Consider the following 25,278-nt stretch of genomic DNA (forward strand, 5'->3'; position numbering starts at 1 on the left):
GAGTCCTCCAAAATTCACCCAAAACCTACTATATCCAACTGTACTGCACACCACAAATATAACCCTTATGCTTGCAGATGTAGTAGTCAGAGTAGTATATGGGTCTGGGTCCCACTTCTCTACAAACCACTCTACTGAGATGGAATTCAAAAAAGCATGGGATAAACCCAGAGGATCTCTAATTAGAAAATGAAGAATATAAATTAAAAAGCTAAGGCCGGTAGTGGACAGACTTCCATGGTCTGTGTCCCATAGGTGATGATTTGGTGTAGGATGAGCTGGGGGGGGGAGAGGGGGGCATTACTGGGAACTCCACTAACTTGGAACATGAGGATGTTGTTATTGGCCAGACTTTATGGTAGATATCCTGCAAATAGGATAGTTGGATAGGCTGGTATGAGCTTGGACGACAACTTTAGCATTTGGAACCTAGAAATATCAAAGAAGAGACAAGTTAATTTAATCATGTATTTTTAATAGATATAGCTAATGGGCAGACTGAATGGACCGTTCAGGTATTTATCTGCTGTCATTTACTATGTTACTCTATATACCTGCTTGCTGCTCTAATAGGAATGGTTATAAAAGCATATAAAGCAACTTATTACGATAAAGATTTCCATCCACTGCTACTTCAATCCAACTCTTATAAACATTTTAGAAAACTATTGAAAACCTTTCTGTTTTCAAAATTTCTGACTAATTAGACCATTTGCATTCTTCATATTATAACATGTATTTTTATATATATAATTTTTTGTTAACTGCATCAAACTCATGGTTATGCAGTTTAAAAATCCGCTGTTATGTTATGTTATAACATCTGAAGCTTTCAAACAGGTTGGTAAGTACTGTTTCATTCACATTTTTAGGTATGGGAGGGGATCAGGGATCACTGGGAGAGTAAGAAGTGGCCATGCCTTCATGCCTCCAGTGATCCTCTGGTTAGTTTGGCCAGCGTTTTGCCATTTATTCATTACTGAAACAGGTATAGCCTCAAATGTCCAAGTTTTGCCCAGGACATTTTCTGCAATGTTCCATTATTAGAGAAAAATGTCCAAATCATATGTCCGCCCTAATCCTGCCTAAAACACGCCCCCTTGAGATTTAGACACACTGAAGACAAACAGCATAGAAAACTGTCTAAAAATGTTTTTCGAAAATGGCAATTTGAACGTTTTGGCAAACAAAACATCCAGTTGCTACATTATGCCATTTTGGGGGGCATTTCTTTCTTTTGAAAATGAGCCCCATAGATAGATCTTGTTTTGAAATCTGTATGAAACTTTTTCATCACTTCATAATCTGAAGTTAAATAGAATTCGTACAAAACTTTGCATTGCTTTCCTATGGATTTTGTATAGTTAGATTATTTTATGACCTTGCTCCAAAACACAGAAAGAAAACAAAAAAGGAAAAGCAGTCAAGAATGAAATTTTTTTAAAAAGATGGAATGAGTGAGAAAGCTATATTTAGATTGTTTCTGACCTTACTGCCTTTCAGCATTTGCACATGTGATTCATAGACATTTCAGACACTGCCAAACAAGAAAATATATTCTTAACCTTTCTAAGCAGATTGGATGGGCCATGCTGGTCTTTAAGTGCCATCATTTACTACATCATTATGAAAACCTGCTCCCCAATGCCTTTTATCTAGTTTCTCACCTCTGTTCCTCCCATTGCCCTCGTGTAGCCTAAATTTGCATAAGTCATCTAGGTCTAGAAACAGAAGTTGGGATTTTGAAATTTGCACTGTCTTTTATAAAAGGTTTGCAGGACACAGAACTTTTTTTTTTTTTGTAAAATATGCATATCTACGTCCCCGAACATGCACATATAGCTGCATCCATTACAATGTCCACACGCTACACAACAGTTCTAAAATCACCTCATATATCTATCCCAAGCATATTCAGATTCCGGTTTAGTGATGTCCTCCACCATCTCTGCTGGTAGGACATTTTTTGTTATCTTCCTCTTTGGTTCTAACAACCGTTATACTTAATCTATCTCTTTCACTTATCCCCATTATTCATGTTCACACATCATGGCACAAAGCAATCCCGGTAACATATTCACACAATCACTCCTAACTAATCCATGCATACTTAAAGCTCCATCACTATCTCACGCTGAAAGTCTGCTACATTCTTTCCACACTCTAGTACTACTGCTATTTGTCAAAATATCAAATTCTGTTACATCCAGATCAACACACATACACATCACTCTCTCAGTCACATTCCCACAATCACTTCGATACAATTTGTGCTCTCTTTTTTTGTTGTTGTTCTCTTTGTTGTATTCACTTTTATTTCTATATATTCAAGTGGGCTAACTTGGCAACCACATTATTTCATTCCTTTTTTACCAGCATAAATTTAGGATGATAAAGTAAGTGAATGCCAGCCTTAGAGGTGACTTTTCTAAGGCGGCTTAGCCATGTGCCTTATGAATAAATATAAATAAAGCATAAAAAAATGTTAAGCAATGTATTGCAACACAAGACCCACACACTATGACAGTGCACAGTGCATCTGCAAGAATATGCAACGATCACGAATAGTACAAAATGCAGCTGTCAGGCTGATTTTTAGGTTGAAGAAATATGATCACGTAACACCCTCCTATCGAGTACTGCATTGGCTACCAATGGAGGCGCAGGTGAAGTTTAAGTTTGGTTGCTTCTGTTTTAAGGCTTTGTTTGGTTTAGCTCCCAAATATATAATTGAACTTTTCTTTTTTGCAACCAACAGACATAAGAGAAACTCACATCTGAATTTTGTTTTTCCACCTGTTAGAGGATGTAAACTTAAAAAAAATCATCAACCTTTTTTTTTTTTTTTTTGAGTTCAATATTTTTTATTAAAGTTTTCCAGAACAATGAATAGAAAGAACAAGGGAACAAAAATACACCATGATACAGAACTGAGAACAGTGTCTACGAAGAGGCAGCAATTATCACAGGAAATACAAATAATATAAAAAGAATAGTAAGTACAGTCAAGGCAGATCTTATACCCAGAGTGATATCTAATACATGTCTACAATAGGAGCCCAAGTTTTGTTAAAGGAGGTTAAAGAGTTATCTTTCTCAGCAGCTACCTTTTCAAATTTAGCGTAGAGACACACCAGATTCCACCAGAAAGCCACATTTAGAGAAGCAGTGTCTTTCCAGTTAGACAGTATAGACTTGTGAGCTAGTTGCAATAGGCAGCATAGTAGTCTAGATTGGTACTTATCTAAGTCGTCAGGTAAGACATAAGCACCGAAAAACACTGCAGCATAAGAATGAGGTGATGTAATGGGTAAGTATTCACAGATAAGCGCCCACACTCTGGACCAGAAATCATATACATTTGGGCAGTAGTAAAACATATGAGCAAAGGTTCCAACCTCCACAGCGCAGGACCAGCATTTATTTGATACTTTGTTACCGGTTAGTGAAAGCTTATGTGGGGTCCAGTAAGCCCTATGTAGGAGGAAAAACATTTGTTGGGCCATAGCAGATGACTTGAGAGATTTTCTCGCAGAGACCCAGATCAGTTTCCATGTGAGGGGGGTGAATACAACCTGAGCAGCCTCCTCCCAGGTGGAATGAAGAGGCAGGTGAGCTGGAAATTTATATTCCCGAAGGATGCGGTACCAGGAGGATGCTTCTTTCTTAGCGCCGCTGTAGTTCGCACACCAAAGTAAAATAGAGGGAGCTAACGGAGACAGGGAATGAGTCTTCAAGTATGACGACAGACAATGACTAAGCTGAAGCCAGCGGAAATATTGGTCGATCGGCAATTGGTAAGAAGAGGCGAGGCATGAGCGCGTGCACGGATGGCAGCCTAGCGAATCAGCTCCGGAGACCTGCACGTTAGAGCCTCGAAAAACCTCACATAAAGCTGTAAGTTTTTGTTAATACTTGGCTCAGCGCCTCACTAATATGTCCGCGTCCAAACCGGGAAAGCGTAAGAACGCTGAATCAACCTTTTTTTCATATCAAGCAGTGTTATGGGGTAAGGATTTAGAGCAATTGCTTTTGCTTACTGACACATATGGGGAATTTAGAAGACATCTAAAAACATATGTTTTTGAAGTATTTAGGCAGCTAATTCATAAAAATTTTATTATGCACTATTTTGATCATTTTAGTGTCTCTAATTATTGGTTCTTAACTTTTTTAGTTCTATTCAACTTCTTTTATTGTTTTTGTTTTTTTAAACTATTGTAAACCGCATAGAACTTTACGGCCTTGCGGCATATAAACTGATTATTTTATATATATATATATATTTATTTATTTATCATTTTCATATTTACAATTCAATTATAAACTTGTACAGATAGCAATATAGGTACAGAATGATACATTAACATCAAATAGAATGAAAAGAAAAAATATTCCCTTATTGCTCGTCCTCAATAAATAAGATCCAAAAGGTGGATAGCGGAATAATAAAAAGAAAATACAATAACTGAAGATTAAAGAACTAATTGGGTTGATATCCAGTTGACATATGCACCTCAATAACTTAATTAATTAGGGCATTAAATTATGACTTTATCTTTCTCCAATCGCGACGTTGAAAGGAAAGCAGTCAATTGGAAAGGTTCAAAGAAGACATATTTTTGTGAGGAATAATGAATCACACATTTACATGGATAACGCAAGAAAAAGGATGCCCCTTGTGCCAGAACCCTGGGCTTAAGTAAAAGAAATTCCTTCCATCGTCTTTGGGTATCTCTAGATAAATCTGGATACATTTGTACTTTTAAACCCATAAATTCTTTCTGCATATGTTTAAAGAAATTTTTCATAAGCCAATTTTTATCAGGGGCCATAGCCACCGTCAATAATAATGTAGCAGGTGTAATCAGTTCCGTATCGGAAAGTTCAAGTAACGCTGTTACATTCATATCAGGAACTGTAGGTATCTGTTGTTGGGTCTGTAATTTTCCCGAAAGATAGTATACTTGAGATAAAGGAGGTAATAACTCCTCAGAAATTTCCAAAACTTCCAGGAAATATCTCTTCAATAATTCCCTTGGAGTGTATAATGCACTCCTAGGGAAATTAATCAATCTAATATTATTAGAGCGGGCTGAATTTTCTAAAGACTAATTTTCATCACAAGTTAATATTATCCTTTATCAATGTTTCTTGGATACTTTTAGAGGATTGTATTTTTTTTTATTTTTAATATTTATTCATTTTCAAACTTACAATAAGTGTGACAACAATTTAAAACATTTTAACATTAAATATATCACTTAATATTCATCAATAATACAAATCATGTAACCTTATCTCCCTCCCTTCCCACCCTTTCATAACAAATATTTAATATTCTATATGTTAGATGATATACTAAAATCCCACCCACCCCTCTGAATATTGAACTTATAAATTTAAGGGAAAATGGCATCTATTCATTACAATATTTTGTTAACGGCTCCCACACACCTTGAAATTTCCTTTTGAGGATTGTATTTCTTGATTCATATTAGACAAAGAAGTTTTAGGGTCTATCATTTCCATTTGTAAGACCTTAATATCTGTCTCTTGAACTTTCATTTTTCCTTCCAAATGCTGAAACTGTGGATTAATTAATGTAGGCAGAGTAGCCACCAGGTCCCAAATTGAGTCTAAAGTTACCTCCTGGGGTTTCTGTAGGCTGAAAAATTGTAGGCTGAAAAACCCCTCCAGTTTCAGACTTCCCCTCCAAGTCGTTTCCTTGGGTCTTCTCGCCTCCATGCAAGTTCCCAACTTCGGAGACCAATTCTGGACCACCCTCAGATGACAGGGTGTCCAACTCAGCTCGACCTTCCTCAGTCTCTCTGGCCTCCTGGACTTGCTGCAGCTGCTGAATCCCTTCAGGCTGCTCCGTCCGCGGCGAGCTGGTGCTCTGAGGGCGTGGGGGCGGAGCCCTAGCATTAGGGCTCAGTATAGTATCCAATCCCAAGGAGATTGCCACCAATCCGCTCGCTCACGGCGTCTCCAGCGGGAGCTCCTCCGATGGTGACAGTGAGGTGACTTGCATCTGACATAAGAGATCCTCTATATTGCCGAAGCCAGCCGCAGGAGAGCTCCGTGAGGCCCCAGCAGAACTCTTCCCCCTCCGTGTTGGCATCACAGGAAATACAGGTAAATTAGCTGCTGGAAAAATTGTGCAGAGAGCTCCCAGTCGTGCTTCACAACCCGATCAGGTAGCGGCCATTTTGATTATTATTATTATTAGATACACTTAATGACAGCTTGCTATCTTGCCACTACCTTTATATGGCTCTCCCCCCTCTGCGTTGGACTTCTTCAATCTTTGGGCCATTGACAGCATCAGCAAATTAAACCTACTGTCTTCAGTCTGCCCCAGAAGCCTTTTCTCTGGAGCGTCCCCCCGGGAACAGGAAATCATAGCAGAGAGAAAGCTTTTAGAGCAGGCCAAAGGCAGCAGAGCCCGAAGATTGAAGAACTGCAGCATGGAAGGGGAAGAACTGCAGCATGGAAGGTGAAGAACTGCAGCATGGAAGGGGCAGATGGAGAGAGAAAGCACCCATAGGAATGGGGGGGGGGGGTTTGAAAGGAGGTAGGGTGTGAGAAAGTGAGGGAGTGAGAGTAGTTCTTCTAACCTTTTATTTCATTGTTCTCCTTATTCCTCTCTGCTATCTATAGACACTACAATATTCACTGCATAGATGCACTGAGAAATGTGGTATATCTAGCTTAAATAAACTTGAAACTTGAAAAGCACCCATGGGGGGTGAGGTTTGAAGGAGAAATAGACATAAGCACCCATGGCTGGGGGGTAGGGGGGAGCTTTTGGAGAATAGAAGGGGAAGAGGAAAAGATAGGCAGATGTTGGAATGGGGGGAGAGATTGAGAAAGATGGTGGATCCAGGGAGGGGGAGAGGTGAGAGAGACAGAAAGAAAGAAAGACAGCTGCAGTACTATACAGATGCGGCAGGGGAGTAAAAGGGAGGAGTAAGGGAAGGAAGAGAAAGTGAGGAGAAAGGGAAAAGGAAAGAAGAAGAGACATAGGATGGGGGGTGGAACAAGGGGACAGGAGAATAAAACCCGGATGTCTCAATCCATCCTCCTTTTTCTGGAGTCATATGGTAACCCTATGCCTGATAAACTGGTGAACTGGGTTTGATCCCCACTACAGCTCCTTGTGACTCTGGTCAAGTCATTTAACCCTTTACTAATATGTTAATTACTTTGATGGTAACCACAGAAAGGCAGCATATCAACTCCCATCCCCTTCCTTACATGATAAAAAGCTGCACTTTAGAGATATCACCTGTCTGGAATTTCTCGCTTTTGACAGAGAGATGAAGACAAATGGAATATTAATCTTAGCAGTTTCTATGATGTCCTACAATAAAGATTACATAATAATCATTGGTAAATAATTGCTGAAATTTGATTACAAAAAAACACCTTGACAGCAAAGGTAGATGCAGTGTAATGGTTAGGGGACACATCCTAGGAAAAATATTGCTGTTAAACTAATTAAAATACATTTGTAGAACTTTATTTGCGCAATAATTTTATGACAAAGGACAGGGGAAAATTGTTTTCAAAATAGGACCATTACACAGCACTAGAGACAGACAAGGTGCCAGCAAGGGCATTCAGCATAAATTTATTTATTTATTTAAAAAATGTGTATTCTACTTATAACCTAAGTGGATTACAGCATTTACATACATAATTACAAATAACACAACATCATTATGTAACAAACATACAATTCTTTACAGTTATGCAATCATAAATGACAGGGAAAATAGAAAAGTCGGCCAAATTATAAGAACACTCTAACAAACAGATGAGTTTTCAAAGATTTCTTAAAAGACCTCAGATTTTGACACAACCTTAGTGTACCATTCCGAGCATTCTATAACCATGGATCTGCTACAGAAATTGCTGTCATCCATGTTTTCTTATAATGTATCTCATGCACATGCTCATTGTTGAATGCAAAGAGCGAGATGGTAAGTACTTCCTTAACACTTGTACTAGATACCAGGGTGCCTGACCATATACTACCCGATGTATAACTGTCAAGATTTTATATTCAATACGATATATGACAGGCAACCAGTGTTGCTGTGTTGAAAACGGGAAGTTCCAGTTATCATCCTAGCAGCTGTGTTCTGTACCACTTGGAAAGCATGTACTTTGGATTTAGTCATGTCCCCAAAACAACGCATTACAAAAATCCAATTTTGCAATAACAAAACTTTGTATCACTGTTTGAAAATCTGCTCTAGACAGCATTGTATATATAGGCGCTGTTTATAGAATGCCTAAGTTAGGAATCGGAATTGGTCTACATGGGATCTCTTAGGGAGAGGAGGAGATAGTGGATATTGTGGATGGGCAGACTGGATGGGCCATTTGGCCTTTATCTGCCGTCATGTTTCTATATTTATGCCCTTTATAGAATGCCCACTATTCCCCCTCCCCGATATTCATACTCTATTTATCAAATCCAGCCCTAATTGTATAAAGAGCCACCTAGTTTTAGGCAAGAAGAATGTGAATAAATGCAGATATTCTAGTCATTTCTGCATACATGTGAACACATATGACCAAATTGTATAAATTGCGCCCAAAAAAGGAACACTAAGGGGCTCATAATCGAAAGAGAAAAATGTCCAAACACGGCCTAAGTCAGCACTTGGATGAACATTGTCAAAATACGTCCAAGTGCTGATAAAGAAAATGGGTTTTGGACGTATTTTTAGATGACCTAGGCCTTCATAGTGCCGCTGAACGACCAAAGCTAAACAGGGCATTTCAGGAGGAGTGTCGAGGGTGGGAGTTGGGCGGGATGTGGGCTGGCTTAGACTTAGTCGTACAGCATGTATAACCGAAAGTTATACAGCCCAGCATAGACGAAACTTGGACGTTGTGACTTAGACCATTTAAAACATGGTCTAAGTTACAAAAAAACACCTAAAGTCACCAGATAAGCACTGCAAACACATAATACAGACCCCCACACACTACCCCAGTGATCACCGACCCCCCCAACCCCATAAAAATCGTAATCACACCTTTAAAATTCAGTCTCCAGACCATCATCACCTGGCAGCCGTCTTGGGGGTGGGTTAGGGACTCATGAAGATGAGGACCCATGCCCCCATAGATAGGAGGACCCAAGCCCATAAGCCCCTGTAATCACTGCATTGATACTTAAACATGTGCACTCCCTTATACACCCCCAAAACCTTTTCTACTGCCAAATAAGTGGCTCCTGCTGGCATAAGGGCTATTGGGGTGGTCGATAAGTGGGTCTAGGGGATTCTGAAGGTGGTTTGGGAGCCTCACCATGACCTATAAGGGAGCTGTAGCGAGATGATGACATGGCACCCTTTTGTGAAGTTCACAGCAGTGCCCTGTAAGGTACCCCACTATTTAGGTGCCATGTCTGGGTGTTCAGTCCATCACTTTGCAGACCCCTCCCATGTCCAACAGGGCTTGTTCTAGGTGTTTTTGACTTGGACGAAAATGTGGTATAAAGATGGACGATTTAGCGACTTGGACGATCAGATCGGCAGGGCGTATAGCTAGACGATTTTCTAAACAAAAAAAATTTTGGACGTATTTTTTGAAAATGTGTCCTGGGCTGTTTTTTAATTTTGGATGACTTGCGACTTAGACGAAAATAGACTTGGACGTTCCTTTCAATTATGCCCCTCTATGCATTATTTCATAAATGATGCTCTGAAGGGGAGATTCTCAAAAGCATGTCATGGAAGTTAGACTGGTTGTAGCCAGTCTTACCTGCAAGACACATCAGCCTCCAATGCTCAAAAGGGATCTTGGGGGCTTCTACCAATCTCGATAGCAGCCACCAAGAACCTTATAGAATTACTCTCATAGGAAAAAATTCTATATATGGTGCCAATTGTTAAGCACAACTTCTATGCCAAATCTTCAGCACAAAAAAGAGCTCTAATGGATGCAAGGCACCAAAACAAGGAAGAAACAATAGCTCCATACACTAGCGTACCCATTTATAGACTAACATGCAAGTGTTTCTCTGTGAATCTGGAAAAGAGGTGTGGCCAGGACATTCCATTAAAATGTGTGCAGTGTTATAGATTTTGGGAGATCTGCGTTCAACTTGCCCGTAGAGATTTACACCTGGTTCTAATTGGTATAACTCCTTATACCGATTAAAACAGGTGTAAATCTCTATGTGCAAGTTGAACTCCTTGTGCCCAAAGGTTAGAATGAATCCTGGCACTACATGCATTCTATAAAGGGTGCCAATTCTGGTCTATTAGAATACCATTCATCGCCAAATTTGACTGCCATTTATAGAATATCCCATATAGCGTGCAGATTTATTTTTGCAAACCAGGGGTGTCTACAGTATGCACTATCCATTTTCTCTAAGACACAAAAGGGACAATTTTCAAACTTCCTATATTAAAAAGAGTCCCTGGGTGTGTTCTGCCTTTGGTCTTAGAATCATTTCTTGTAGCTCCAACTTTATGGAATGCCATGCCACCTCAACTCCGACATGAAAACTCACTCGACTAATTCAAGACTAAACTAGAAACGTTCTTATTCCAAGATGCATACCATAGTGTCTAAATACAGTATTTCCTTTTCCAATAGTATAGCAGTATATTAAATGAACCGCTTTTAAGAAGCAATCCCTTTTCCTGGTGTCTTATTCCACCACCACCACCACCCCTTCCCCTTAATTAATTTGTTTTAATGAGGTAATTATTAAATTTCCTCCCTCTTTACCCTCAAACTCATGCATGTATTCATAATCTGTCTATTTAATGTTCACATTCTCCCCTCCTACCCCCCTTCTAAAATTTTATTTTAACATTTTTTAGCTTTGTAAACCGGCTAGATGCATGTCGATGGTCGGTATATCAAAATTTAAATAGCATGAAACTTAAAACTTGCTGAGTTCTTTTCAGTTTGCCATGGGTACTTGAATGTTTGAATCTGGTTTTTCATGGAAAAAAAGGATAGAGGGGCATAATCAAAAGATACATCTAAGTCTGATTTGAACATAGGATGCTAGTTGCCCAAAGTCGCAGTGGAAAAATGTCCATTCACAAAAAGTACGTCCAAAATATTTTTTTCCTTGAAAATCATCTAACTGTACATCCAGATGATGGATCGTCCAGACCGCCACTATGTCTATATACCACATCCTCGACCAAAAATTCTACCAACTCCCAAATGTCCAGAAAAAGACCTTTTGGACATGGGAGGGCTAGCATTGTGATGGACTGGCCACCTAGACATGGCAACAGAGCAGTGGGGCACCTTACAGGACTCTGTTGTGAACTTTACAAAAAGGATGCCATATAAACATCTCACTAGAACTCCCTTAGGTTATGGTGAGCCCCCCAAAACCCACTATGCCCACCTATCTACAAACCTTAACAGCTGTTATGGCTGCAGGTGCCACCTATATGGCAGCACAGTAGAGTTTGTGGGGGCTCAGATTTTCTACCTCTCTATGTTTCACTAGCCCACCCCCCCAGGCTACTTAAGCCACCACTGTGCAGCTCTACTAGGCTTTCATATGCCAGGTGCTGATGTTCCGGAGGCAGATATGTACGTTTTTATTCTGAACTTTGTGGGGGTGCAATATGATCAATGAAAATGGGGGGAGTGTGTGTAGGGTCTTTACTTTGTTCCTGTAGTGGTTATCTGGTCACTTTGGATACCTTTTGGGCACTTATACCTGTCCTTACATCCTCTAACTCACAACATATAAGTTTCGTCTAGGCAGTCTCGTCAAACATTCGATTATTGCTGCAGGATGACTAAGTCTAGGTCGGCCCACGTCGTGCCCTAACCACTCCTCCAAAAACACCCTTTTCAGCTCTGGGTGCACAGCGGGATTCAGAGACCTAAAATGTCCCTGAATAAGTCCAAAAAGCCGTTTTGATTATCGACAGTTGGAGGACCTGTCTTTAAGATCATCTACTGTATTTTTCATTCCATTATACGCACTTTTTTCCCCAAAAAAGTGGGTGGAAATTAGGATGCGTCTTATGGAGTGAATACCCAAAGCGCGCACCCCCGTTACCTGTTTTTAATGCGGCCACCCTCCCTCGCTGGATGCAGCGCCCTTGGCTAGTTGGCAGGCAACAGGCAGGCCCTGTACCTCTTCCTCATCCTCGCCGCCCCCGCACTTACCTTTTTTTTACTTCTTTTCGTGGCCAAGGTGGGCTGGCTGGCTGCCTGGTTCTCGGCGCTTCCTCCCAGAACTTCCAGCTGCTGTGGTTGCCTCCTCTTCCATCCGTTCTCTCGCAGGAAGCAGCGCAGGACCATGCAGGGAACCTGGTACGCCGCTATGCCACAAGAGAACGGAAGAGGAGGCAGCTGCGTTAGCCAGTAGTTCTGGGAGGAAGCCATGGGACCCAGGCAGCCAGCTAGCCTTGGCCGCGAACAGAAGTTTTAAAAAAAAGTACGCGCGGGGGGCAGTGGGGAGGAAGAAGAGGGCCAGTGCCTTCCTGTTGCTTGCCTGGGGGGTGAGGAGGAAGAGGCCAGGGCCTGCCTATTTGCTCTGCCCAATTAAAAATAGGGAGGGAGGAGGGATAGACCAGGGCCTGCCTGCTGTCTGCCTGGGGGTTAGGAAGGGAGGAGGGAGAGGCCAGGACCTGCCTGCCTGCCCTGCTAAATTAAAAATAGGGAGGGGAAAGGCCGGGGCTTTCCTGCTGCCTGCCTGGGGGGGGGGCTGCCTGGGAGGGGGGGAGGTCTGCCTGCCTGCCTACCTACCTACCCGCCCTGTCCTGTCCCTACCTGCCTTCCAGCCACTAGGCCTGCCTGCCCTTTGCCCTGTCCCGGCCTGCCTTGCCCCGGCCTACCACTAGACTATCAGAGGGGGAACAGGGTACAGAGCCTGGCAAGAAGTGTGGGACTGGGTGCAGAGCCTGGCAGGTAGAATTTGGTTCAAAATGTTTTTTTCTTGTTTTCCTCCTCTACATCTAGGGTGCATCTTATGGTCAGGTGTGTCTAATGGAGCGAAAAATACAGTAAGTGCCAACTTGGGTGGGTTTTTAGACCTATTTAAGTTTCAATTATGAGCCCTATAGTGTCCAAAATTGCAATCTACTTGCATTATTTCCTAATCTTGCTCAAAATGTGCCCCCTACACACTTGACAGAGCAACTCAAGTACTTTTAGTTGTATTCAGAGAGGGCAGTTTTCATAAGGCCAGATTACATATGAAAATGTCCCTTTACTCAAATTGATAGCTTTGGAAATTGTCCTCCAAATATAGAAAACCTTTTGGTACATCAGATTCTCAATACCTTGTAGAAAGGGAAGCTTCTGCTACCACTTGTGATCAATCTGCTATCTTACAGAGTACCTGCACTGTTAATACCGGACTGCTTCTCAGTTTGGAAAAGAATGGCTGACTTGAAAAAGGACAGACACAGTCACACCCCACACCCACACCCACAGCCAAATTTAAAAGACTGTTTTTCACCATGCAAGAATTTAAACATAATAAATTAATGTCAGTAGCAAAAAAGATATAGGAAAACATTCCTGCTCTCAGAAATGATAGCATCTTCACAATTTCTGTATCTAGTACTACAGGCAGAAGTGTTGCCCATTCATTTATCATTTTTATAAGGTCATATTCATCTTTGCATTCAGAACAAGCTGCAGATTTAAAAAATAGTAATAAACAGGATTTTCCTGAGCACATAAAACAGAGTGGTAATGGTATAAATCCTATACAAAGAGGAATGCACTGTCCTTTATGGTAATATTTTAAATGTATTCTTATTATCTGTGCTAGAGATAATTTCATCTGTGGTGCTCTTAGAAGAATTTTGACTAATGGTATTCAAATAATAGTTTGATTCTGATCCTCTAACTTCAACATATTTCTTGGGCCTTTGTCAATGGTGGATTAAAAACAAACTGCAAATGTTTTTCTGTTCATAAAGCAAGAAGTAGTCCATCTACTAGAAACAACAGGAACATTCAAAGTCTGTTCCCTATACAGCAGACTTCAAATGCACCATATACTGTATTGTATTACCTTAAACCCATATTTGCCACACCAAGAGCAGAACAAAATACCTATGTAGATCTACAAGGAAGCAAAGAAAGTAGGCTAACGAAGATTACTTCCATCCAGTGATCAACATCCAAATTCAAAGTTTATTGTAGCACCTTATGTACATGCAAGTGAAACTGCAGCATCATGGGAAACATAGAAAAATGAAGGCAAATAAAAAACTCATATGGTCTATCTAGTCTGCCTAACCATCACTTTCTTTCCCTTAGAGATCCAACGTATTTGTCCCAAGCTTTCTTGAATATTGTGTACAATTCTGGAGGCCACATTAACAAAAAGATGTACTGAGAGTTGAGTCGGTTCAGCGAATGGCCACTAGAATGGTCTCAGGACTCAAGGATCTCCCGTATGAGGAATGGCTGGGTAAATTACAGCTATACTCACTCGAGGAACGCAGGGAGAGGGGAGACATGATTGAGACGTTCAAATATGTCACGCGCCGTATTGAGGTAGAAGAAAATATCTTTTTTCTTAAAGGACCTACAGCAACAAGAGGGCATCCAATGAAAATCTGGGTTGGGAGATTTCATAGCGACACCAGGAAGTATTTCTTCACCGAAAGAGTCGTTGATCATTGGAATGATCTTCCACTGCAGGTAATTAAAGCCAGCAGCGTGCTAGATTTTAGGAAAAAATGGGATAAGCATGAGAGGATCACTTCAAGGAAGAAATTAGGGGGGTGGGTCATTAGAGTGGACAGACTTGTTGGGCCATGGCCCTTTTCTGCCGTCATTTTCTATGTTTATGTTTTCATACACTTTTTGGCCTGATTCTCTATAGGACGCTGATCTCAGTTGATGCCTAAGAGGTGGCTGCCAATCACTTGTCAATCACGCATTGGCATACTAAAGAGAATTGCTTCTACATTGCTGAACAGACACCTTAAATGTAGACCAGTGTTTTACAAGTCTACATTTAAGGTGTTTGTTTCGCGCCTACAGAGACATGTAGGGATGCTTAAGCATGCCCAAGGCCACTTCTGGGCAAAACCATGCCCATGCCCCGCCTTGGGTGTACTTAAGCGTACCTACGCATCTCCGTAGACGCACTACAGACATCTACAATCAAGACGTCCTTCATCACAGAATTTAAAAAAAAAAATCATGTGTCTAGATTGTAATCAGGACATGTGTTTCGAGAATCAGGCCCTTTGTCTCCACCACCTCTACCATTCCAAGCATTCACCATGATTTCCATGAATCCCCTTTCACTTTCATCCTATGCCCCCTCATTCCAGAATTTCTTTTCAACTGAGACTCACCTCATACGCACATATCGCACCAAGGTATTTAAACATCTCTATCATATCTTCCCTCTCCTGCCTTTCCTCCAAAGTATACCCATTGAGATCTTTAAGTCTGTCCCCATACACCTTGTGACGAAGACTGCCAACCATTATAGTAGCCTTCCTCTAGACCAGTGGTTCCCAAACCTGTCCTGGGGGACCCCCAGACAGTCAGGTTTTCAAGATATCCCTAATGAATATGCATTAGAGAGATTTGCATACCTGTCACTTCCATTATATGCAAATCTCTCTCATACATATTCATTAGGGATATCTTGAAAACCTGACTGGCTGGGGGTCCCCAGGACAGGTTTGGGAACCACTGATCTAGACTAACTTCATACTGTTTATATCTTTTTGAATGCACAATCTCCAGAATTGTACACAAAATTCTAAATGGGGTCTTTACGAGTATACAGGGGCATCAGTTCCTCCTTTTTCCTACTGACTACTCCTCTCCCTAAGCACCCAAGCGTCCTTCTAGTTTTCACCATTGGCTTTTTAACCTGTTTGGCTACCTTAAGATCATCACATACTATCACTACCAAATCCTGCTCTTCTTTCATGCACAAAAGTTCTTCACCCCCTAAATTGTACTATTCTCTCAGGTTGTTGCAGCCCAAATGTATGACCTTGCATTTCTTAGCATTAAATCCTCCCAGAGCTCCTTGCTCTAAAGCAGTGGTTCCCAAACCTGTCCTGGGGGACCCCCAGCCAGTCAGGTTTTCAAGATATCCCTAATGAATATGCATGAGAAAGATTTGCATATAATGGAAGTGACAGGTATGCAAATCTCTCTCATGCATATTCATTAGGGATATCTTGAAAACCAGACTGGCTGGGGTCCCCCAGGACAGGTTTGGGAACCACTGCTCTAAAATCTCATGGAGTACAAAGGAGTCCTACAGTCCAAGGGTAGTACTTTCTGTCAAAACTACTAGGTAAGCTTGGCTCTGGCCCTTCTGTTTTTTTTCCCCTATAATCAAAGGATGCCAAGGAGAACACACAAAACTCCTCACGTGGACACCATCTTGGGCATGCCACCCCTTAATCTTGGAAAATTTCCAACATGGTTTTAGAAGCATTCACATTGCAAAAACTTTGCTTTTGTCAATGACAACCCATATAAAGAAAATATTAAGTATAGGAAGTCAGGCTGTATTATTACGATTTGCCTTATCAGCTGCATTTGCTATGGTTGACCATGAAATATTGTTGTTCAGATTGTCTAATGTGCATCAGAGGAACCATATTTGAATAGTAAAAAAAAAAAAAATAATTAGCCATTCTTATGCAGTGAAAAAAGAAAGAAACATCTCAGGATTCTGGTGTTCACTGTGTGGGGTACCTCAGGGCTCCCCTGTCACTCATTATTTTTAACATTGGAGGAATTATTTAGATACAGTTAGTCAAAAGGCTTTATAGTTGATTCTTCATTATTGTGTGAAGCGCAAGTGAATCAGTTATTTAACAACAACAAAAATGCTTCTTTAAGTTGAAACAGTTGAGGACTGTTCATTCTTATTTTTATGACTCACAGTTTGCAGTATTAGTCCTTTCCCAATTTGATTATGCCAATGTTCTTTATTCTGGAATTTCTGCAAGCTTAGTAAATAAAATTACAGTTGTTGCAAAACTCTTCTGTAAGGTTAATTTTTAAGATATCAGAATTTGAGCATGAATCTCTGCTCCTGGTATCAGTTAACTGGCTTCCAATTAAAGCTTATATAATATTCAAACCTGCATGCTTGATGTTCAAGAGGAGTTGTTAAAGATTGTTGAAGCTAAGATTGTTTCCTTCACTTATATATTTGGTTTAGGTTAGTGTCTCTCAAACAGTGTGCCACGACACAATGGTGTGCCATAAGATATTCCAGAATTTTACTTTATTTTAAAAATTCCCTTTATAAGTATATACTAGACTAGATGACATGTACTTTGCGTATGCAAGAGCCTGTCAATGTTGTGAGCGTCCGAGTGTGTAAGGTGTGACAGGGAAGCCCCTGTCACTGATTTAAACCAGACCAGAAAAGAAAGCATACCTGAATATAATTGTACAAATAATATGATTATGATATGGATATTTGAGAGATGGATGGGAAAAAAGGTTGTTTTCTATTTGTGTATTATGGTGCATTTTATGTAATTTTTTTTATTGTCATATTATTTGTAATGCACTGCTAAGTCTGGAAAATTAATAAAGATTATTAAAAATAAAAAAAAGAAAGCATACCTGTGCCCAAAGAAAGAAACCTGCCCATTAAGGCTGTGCCCAGTCCTAAAGGTAGGCAGGTTACAGAAAGGGGGGCACTGTAGATGAAAACAGAAGGGTCTCCCCACTTCCTTATAATTTCTTTCAAAAAGCCAGCACTCAAGGAAAAACCCTTTGGAGGCAGCAAGGGTTAAAGAAAGGGGAGGTACTCCAAAGCCATAGAGTGTTCTGTCATCAAGAGTAAGCCTGAAGCCTCAGCAGGATAAATTAACCTCAGCAGTAGGCAATCAGGAACTCACAGCAGAGAAAGCATCCAGGAAAGTAAGGCAGAAGGGAGAAAATATACTCCAGTGCCTGCTCCTCCCTGCACTGAAACAAAGGTTAGAGGGGGTTGGGAAACAGCCTGTACAGCAATACTTTGAAACAGCTTCATGCAGTGGGGAATCCCTATGCTCAGAAGGGAAGGAACTGCCCATGGAGATAGGGCAGGATGATGCAGAAGTATACAGCAACCCTGAAATGGACTGGGATCCTGAAGCAATGAGTATGAATGAAGACTGGATGAGTGAATGAAAGTCTGTGGGGAAAATTACTAAAAGTCTATAACAAACTAATATTGCTTAAGAGAGTGAGAGAAATGCTTAGAGGGCTTAAGAATGGTTCTCGCATAATTGGAGGACTGAGATACCAGGTAAAAACCAGACAGAATCCAGATTGCCTGGAAAGCCTGTTGGTGGGGGTTGGGCAAAGACAGGTCTCTGTTCCCTAAAATAAGCTTTAAAGGTAGCCCAGAGCCCTGACAAAAGATAGGCACCGGGGAGGAATTGAAAACCTTTAGAGAGCGGTGTAGGTTCCTTATTCCCCTGCCCAGAACCCACCTGGTTAACTTGGGGGAAATACCTTGTTAAGGGAGTCAGGTGCTATTACTTCCTGGAGTGCCTTTAAATGTGCAGGCTGTATTAAAAGCCATACAGAGAGAGAAGGAGAGTGGAGCCAGTGCTGGGAAGCCAGTCCAGGGATTCCTGGATTTGTGAAATTTAAGGCCTAAAAGCTGCAAGGACTGAGATACAAGTGGCAGCTGGACTTTGCCTGTCTGGAAGCCAGTTTGGTCATTTTTTGTTTTTGTTTTTTCTTTTGTTTATGCTGGACTTCTGAGAAGAGTTTATCAGAGGACAGAATCGAGAGACCACTGCACGGCCGCGAGGTGAGGAGCGGAGGCAGGAGAGAGCAGCCGGTGGGAGAAGCCGGAGGAGTTTTTCTTTTTCTTTTCTAGCAGGGTCAGTGGCGGCAGAGAGGAGCGGGTAGCGGCGAGAGGAAGCTCCGCCCACCCCCTCCACGTCATCAGCGTCATCGCCCTGACTCCCCCTTAACAGGAAGGGAGCCAACGGCGCGCGGCCGTTCGGCGCGTGGCGAAGGCGAGCAGCAAAGGCGCTCGCCTTAGCGAGAGCGCCTTTGCGAAGGGCCTTGAGAAGGGTCGAGCAAAGACAGCCAAGGACTCCAGAACACCAGGTAAGGAAGAAGCGAGCACGCATGTAGGGAGAGCACACGCACAAGAAGAAAACACACAATAAGACACATACAAGACAGGGAAGGATAAAGAAGCAGCAGGCTTCGGGGACAAGAAAGAGGCCCAAGGGAGGATAACAGACCCACCAAGACAAAAAGCGGCAGAAGAAGTAGACAGGAAAGAGCCAAGCACAGGAGAGAGCACAGCGCCCGCACACATAAAGACATAAGACAAGGGAGAGGACATCTAGTGGACTCCGAAGAAAGAGAAATGGAAGCAGCAGGAACCCGGAGGAGCTTCCCAGTGTACTGCACAGAGTGTCATATGTATGACTACCTTCCCTCGGGAAGGCAGGCATACATATGCAGTCGGTGTCAGGAACTGGAAAGCCTGAAGAAGGAAGTTGGTCGACTGCAGTGCAGGGTTCAAGAGCTAGAGGGACTCCACATCTCAGAAGCACCTTTCGAGACAACTGAAGACCCTGCAGGAGAAAGCCACATCAAGGAGCAAGTAAGGGAGCTCGAAAGATTCATCGAGGAGGCCTACAGGCAGGTAGAAGAGCAGGATTATCAGCAGCGCTGGAGCGAGAAAGCTACGGCTACACAAGATGGAGGACATGGGCCAACAGATGGAAGACAGGGGCCAACGGACGCCGAGGATGAAGGATCACATGGAAGATTCGTGCAAGCAGAGAGGGCGAAGACTGGCGGATACCCCGGAAGAGAAGTACTGAACCACGCCGAGGATACAGATTTGAGACCAGTGAGGAAGCTGAAGAAGGAGAAATCTGTAGTCGTCGTGGGAGACTCAATCCTGAGAGAAGTGGACAGTCACGTAGCAGGAGGGAGAGAGGATCGGCTAGTGACCTGTCTCCCAGGAGCAAGAACGAAGGACATCACCGACAGAATCGAGAGGATCCTGGATGGCACGGAAACAGAAGAGACAGCAGTGATAATCCACGTGGGAACAAATGATGTCAACAGGAGAAATTACAGCAGAACTACGCTAATTGAACAGTTCAAGATCCTAGGAAGGAAACTGAAGCTGAGGACACAGAAGATAGCATTCTCAAAGATTCTGCAAGTACCGAGGGCAGACGTGAAGAGGCAGACCGAGCTACAAGCAATAAACGCTTGGTTGAGGAGATGGTGCGAAGAAGAAGGATTCCTTTTTGTAAGAAACTGGACAACTTTTTGGGGGAAGAACAAGCTCTTCAGGAGGGACGGACTACACCTGAGCAAGGCAGGAACGAGACTGCTAGCAAACAATGTCAAGATAGGAATTGAGCAGGCTTTAAACTGAGAAGAAGGGGAAAGCCGATAGTCGACCTGACGTCGACGGTTCGGACAAGAGTATCCAAAGAAGATACTGAGCGGGAAAAATGCTGGGAACAGGCAAGAGATGAACAACAGAAGCTGTTGACCAACAAAAAGGGCAAACAGATAAAATTAGAGGAACAGGAGAGATCAGGAAATCAGGTTGCAGACGAAAAAGATACACCAAGAAATGAGGAAGAAAGGAACAGAAAAGATACACCAAAAAATGAGGAAGAAAGGAACAGAAATGAGGGACTGGCAGCCCAACTAGGGGATGGTAAGAGGAGCAAAACACATGTAAAACCAGCAGAGAAAAGAAAAGACCAGGACTTAAATTGCTTGTACGCTAATGCAAGGAGCCTAAAGACCAAAATGGGAGAATTAGAAGCCATAGCCAAAAAAGAAAACCTAGACATCATTGGAATCACGGAAACATGGTGGAATGAGGATAACCAATGGGACGTAGTGCTGCCAGGGTACAAACTCTATAGAAGAGACAGGACCCACAAGAAGGGTGGAGGAATAGCACTATACATAAAAGACACCATTCCCTCGTCCGGAGTGGATATAGAACCAAAGGCGGAAGGACTGGAGTCATTATGGGTCAAATTTACTATCGATGATTACGCCTAAAATCTTAAGTGAAGTTACTAATTCAATTGGTGTGTTGTTAATCGAAAAAGGGATTGATAGTTTTAGGTCTTGTTTTGAAGGAAAAAATAGAGCCCTTGTCTTGGATACGTTTAGTGCTAGTTTGTTTTGTACTAGCCAATTTTTTATTTGTTCTAATTTTTGGTTAATTTGAGCTATGTCATTTGAGTTTTCCGGGTTGAATGCATGAGTCAACTGGATGTCGTCTGCGTAAGCATAGGTGGTAAAACCTATGGATTGGCTTAGGTTTAGTAAGGGGGCTAAAAAAATATTAAATAAAAGAGGAGACAAGATAGAGCCCTGGGGGATACCATAGTTTTGGGAAAAAGGTTTTGAAATTGTATTGTTAAAGCGAACCGTACTTCTACGGTACGCTTTAACAATACAATTTCAAAACCTTTTTCCCAAAACTATGGCATCCCCCAGGGCTCTATCTTGTCTCCTCTTTTATTTAATATTTTTTTAGCCCCCTTACTAAACCTAAGCCAATCCATAGGTTTTACCACCTATGCTTACGCAGACGACATCCAGTTGACTCATGCATTCAACCCGGAAAACTCAAATGACATAGCTCAAATTAACCAAAAATTAGAACAAATAAAAAATTGGCTAGTACAAAACAAACTAGCACTAAACGTATCCAAGACAAGGGCTCTATTTTTTCCTTCAAAACAAGACCTAAAACTATCAATCCCTTTTTCGATTAACAACACACCAATTGAATTAGTAACTTCACTTAAGATTTTAGGCGTAATCATCGATAGTAAATTTTCTTACCAAGAACATATTAGCAACACAGTTAAAAACTGCTTCTACCGTTTGCGCCTAATCCGTTCAATGTCCAAGTACTTAGAGCCAAAATCAGTAAATATTTTAGTCCACTCACTCATAATATCCAAATTAGATTACTGTAACTCCTTATTATTAAACATAACAAACAAGGAACAAAGACGTTTACAAATAATTCAAAACACCGCCATAAAATTAATACATCATGGAAAGAAATATGATCACGTGACTCCATATCTGATGAAATCTCATTGGCTACCCATTAACCAGAGAATAATATACAAAATAGCATTATTAGTCTTCAAAACAACTACTACAAATGAACCTCAGTTCATTAACCGCTTATTAATTCCACACTTCTCAAATCGCTCTCTCTGGTCTAATAGTCAGGAGTTACTAATGGTTCCATCATTGAAAATAATAGGAACTAGGCGACATGATATTTTTTCAGTCAAAGCCCCGCTTATCTGGAATTCTCTTCCTTTCTACATTAGGAATATCAAAGATCTCAGTTTATTCAAAACTAATCTAAAAACATTTCTATTTAAGGCTTCCTTTAACCCTTAAACAGGAATCATCTTTTATCAATGAAAATATCATAAACTTCGAAAATTTTCTACTTTTAGGTACCCCTATCCCAATGTTCTATCCTACCCTATCCAATTTTCTTCGTCTATCTACGTGGACACAACAACATTGTAACTTTTTACCCCACATGTTTTTCCCAACCTCTCCTGTAGTGTCTGTTTTGTTAAGTGTTCACGAATATGTTTGTTAATTCACAAAAATGATATTAACTGTTTTTACCCTTATATTTATTGTAATGTTATTCGCTTAGAATTTTTAAGCGAACCATTAAATTTAAATAAACTTGAAACTTGAAACTTGAAATTACCAGGAAAAAGTGGCCTTGACATAAGATTGGGTCTATACTATCGTCCACCTGGACAAACGGAAGCAAATGACAAAGATCTGGCAGCAGAATTGAGGCGGGAAGGCAACAACAGGAATGTGACAGTAATGGGAGATTTTAACTACCCCGGGATAAACTCAAACTGTGCGAGGGAAACAGAATTCTTAGAGGCTTTGAGGGACTGCTTTATGGATCAGCTTGTCAAGGAGCCAACAAGAGGATATGCCACTCTTGACCTAATCCTCAACAGAATAGGGGGACCTGCAAAAGAAGTGGAAGTAGTAGGACCACTAGGAAACAGCGATCACAACATGATCCAGTACAAATTAGGAGTAAGTACAGCAAAAGGGAAGAGAACCACAGTGACAACGTTCAACTTCAAGAAAGGGAACTATGATGCTATGAGAGCAATGGTAAGAAAAAAACTTAGAAACAGCTCAAGGAAAACAGAAACTGTAGAGCAAGCCTGGTCTCTATTCAAGGGCACAGTGCAAGAAGCACAACATATGTACATCCCCAGATTTAGAAAAGGGTGCAAAAAAAACCAAACAAAAGACCCCGCATGGATAAACAATGAGGTGAAGAAAGCGATAGGAGATAAGAAAAAATCATTCCGGAAATGGAAAAAGGACCAAACTGGGGAAAACTGGAATGAACACAGGAAACGCCAAAGAGAATGTCATCAAGTGGTTAGGAGAGCGAAAAGAGAATACGAAGAGAGACTGGCCAGGGAGGCAAAAAACTTCAAATCATTCTTCAGATATGTTAAGGGGAAGAAACCAGCGAGGGAGGAAGTAGGACCGTTGGATGATGGAGACAAAAAGGGAGTGATAAAGGAGCAAAAAGAGGTAGCCGACAGGTTAAACAAATTCTTCTCGTCAGTCTTCACAAGCGAGAACACATCCAGTGTACCGGAACCCGACGTGATCTTCCATGGTGACCAAGAAGAAAAACTGTCAGCAATAGAGGTGAGCCATGAGGATGTCCTCCAACAGATAGATAGATTGAAAAGCGACAAATCACCAGGCCCGGACGGAATCCACCCTAGGAACTAAGAAATGAGATAGCGGGAATACTCCAACGAGTTTGCAACCTATCCTTGAAAACTGGAGAGATTCAGGAGGACTGGAAGATAGCAAATGTTACACCTATCTTTAAAAAGGGGTCAAGAGGAGACCCGGGAAACTATAGGCCGGTAAGTTTGACATCGGTTCCAGGCAAGATGGTAGAAGCACTGATAAAGGACAGCATCTGTGAGCACATCGAAAAAAATGAGCTGATGAAAGCGAGCCAACATGGCTTCTGCAAGGGAAGATCGTGCCAAACAAACTTACTGCACTTCTTTGAGGGGGTAAAGAGCCAGTTGGACAAAGGGGAACCTGTAGACATCATTTACCTTGACTTCCAAAAGGCCTTTGACAAGGTACCCCATGAGCGGCTACTTAGGAATCTGTGGAACCACGGGGTGGAAGGGGACGTACACAGATGGATCAAACACTGGTTGGCAGGCAGGAGACAGAGGGTTGGAGTGAAGGGTCACTACTCGGGCTGGAGGAAAGTCACAAGCGGAGTTCCGCAGGGGTCTGTACTTGGACCGCTGCTGTTCAATATATTTATTAATGACCTGGAAACGGGGACGAAATGTGAAGTTATAAAATTTGCGGACGACACTAAACTCTGTAGAAGGGTTAGAACTACGGAAGAGTGTGAGGACCTACAAAGGGACCTAAACAAACTGGAGGAATGGGCGAATAAATGGCAGATGAAATTCAATGTAGGGAAATGCAAGGTCATGCATATAGGGAGAAAGAACCCGATGTTCAGCTACCAAATGGGGGGATTAGTATTAGAGGGAAGTAACCTTGAAAGAGATTTGGGTGTACTGGTGGATACAATAATGAAGTCAACGGCGCAATGCGCAGCAGCCACGAAGAAGGCAAACAGAATGTTGGGTATTATTAAAAATGGTATTACGACCAGAACAAAAGAAGTCATCCTGCCGTTGTATCGGGCAATGGTGCGCCCGCACCTGGAGTACTGTGTTCAGTATTGGTCACCGTACCTTAAGAAGGATATCGCAATACTTGAGAGGGTCCAGAGGAGAGCGACACAAATGATTAAGGGCATGGAAAACCTTTCATACACTGAAAGATTGGAGAGGCTGGAGCTCTTCTCCCTGGAAAAGCAGAGACTCAGAGGAGACATGATAGAAACCTACAAGATCATGAAGGGCATAGAGAAAGTAGAGAGAGATAGATTCTTCAAATTTTCAAAACATAAAAGAACAAGAGGGCATTCAGAAAAATTGGAAGGGGATAGATTCAAAACAAATGCTAGGAAGTTTTTCTTTACTCAGCGGGTGGTGGATACCTGGAATGCGCTTCCAGAGGACATAATAGGGCAGAGTACGGTACTGGGGTTTAAGAAAGGATTGGACAATTTCCTGTTGGAAAAGGGGATAGAGGGGTATAGATAGAGGATTACTGCACAGGTCCTGGACCTGTTGGGCCGCCGCGTGAGCG

The sequence above is a fragment of the Geotrypetes seraphini genome, chromosome 6 (assembly GCF_902459505.1).
Source record: "Geotrypetes seraphini chromosome 6, aGeoSer1.1, whole genome shotgun sequence".
Taxonomy (NCBI): Eukaryota; Metazoa; Chordata; class Amphibia; order Gymnophiona; family Dermophiidae; genus Geotrypetes; species Geotrypetes seraphini.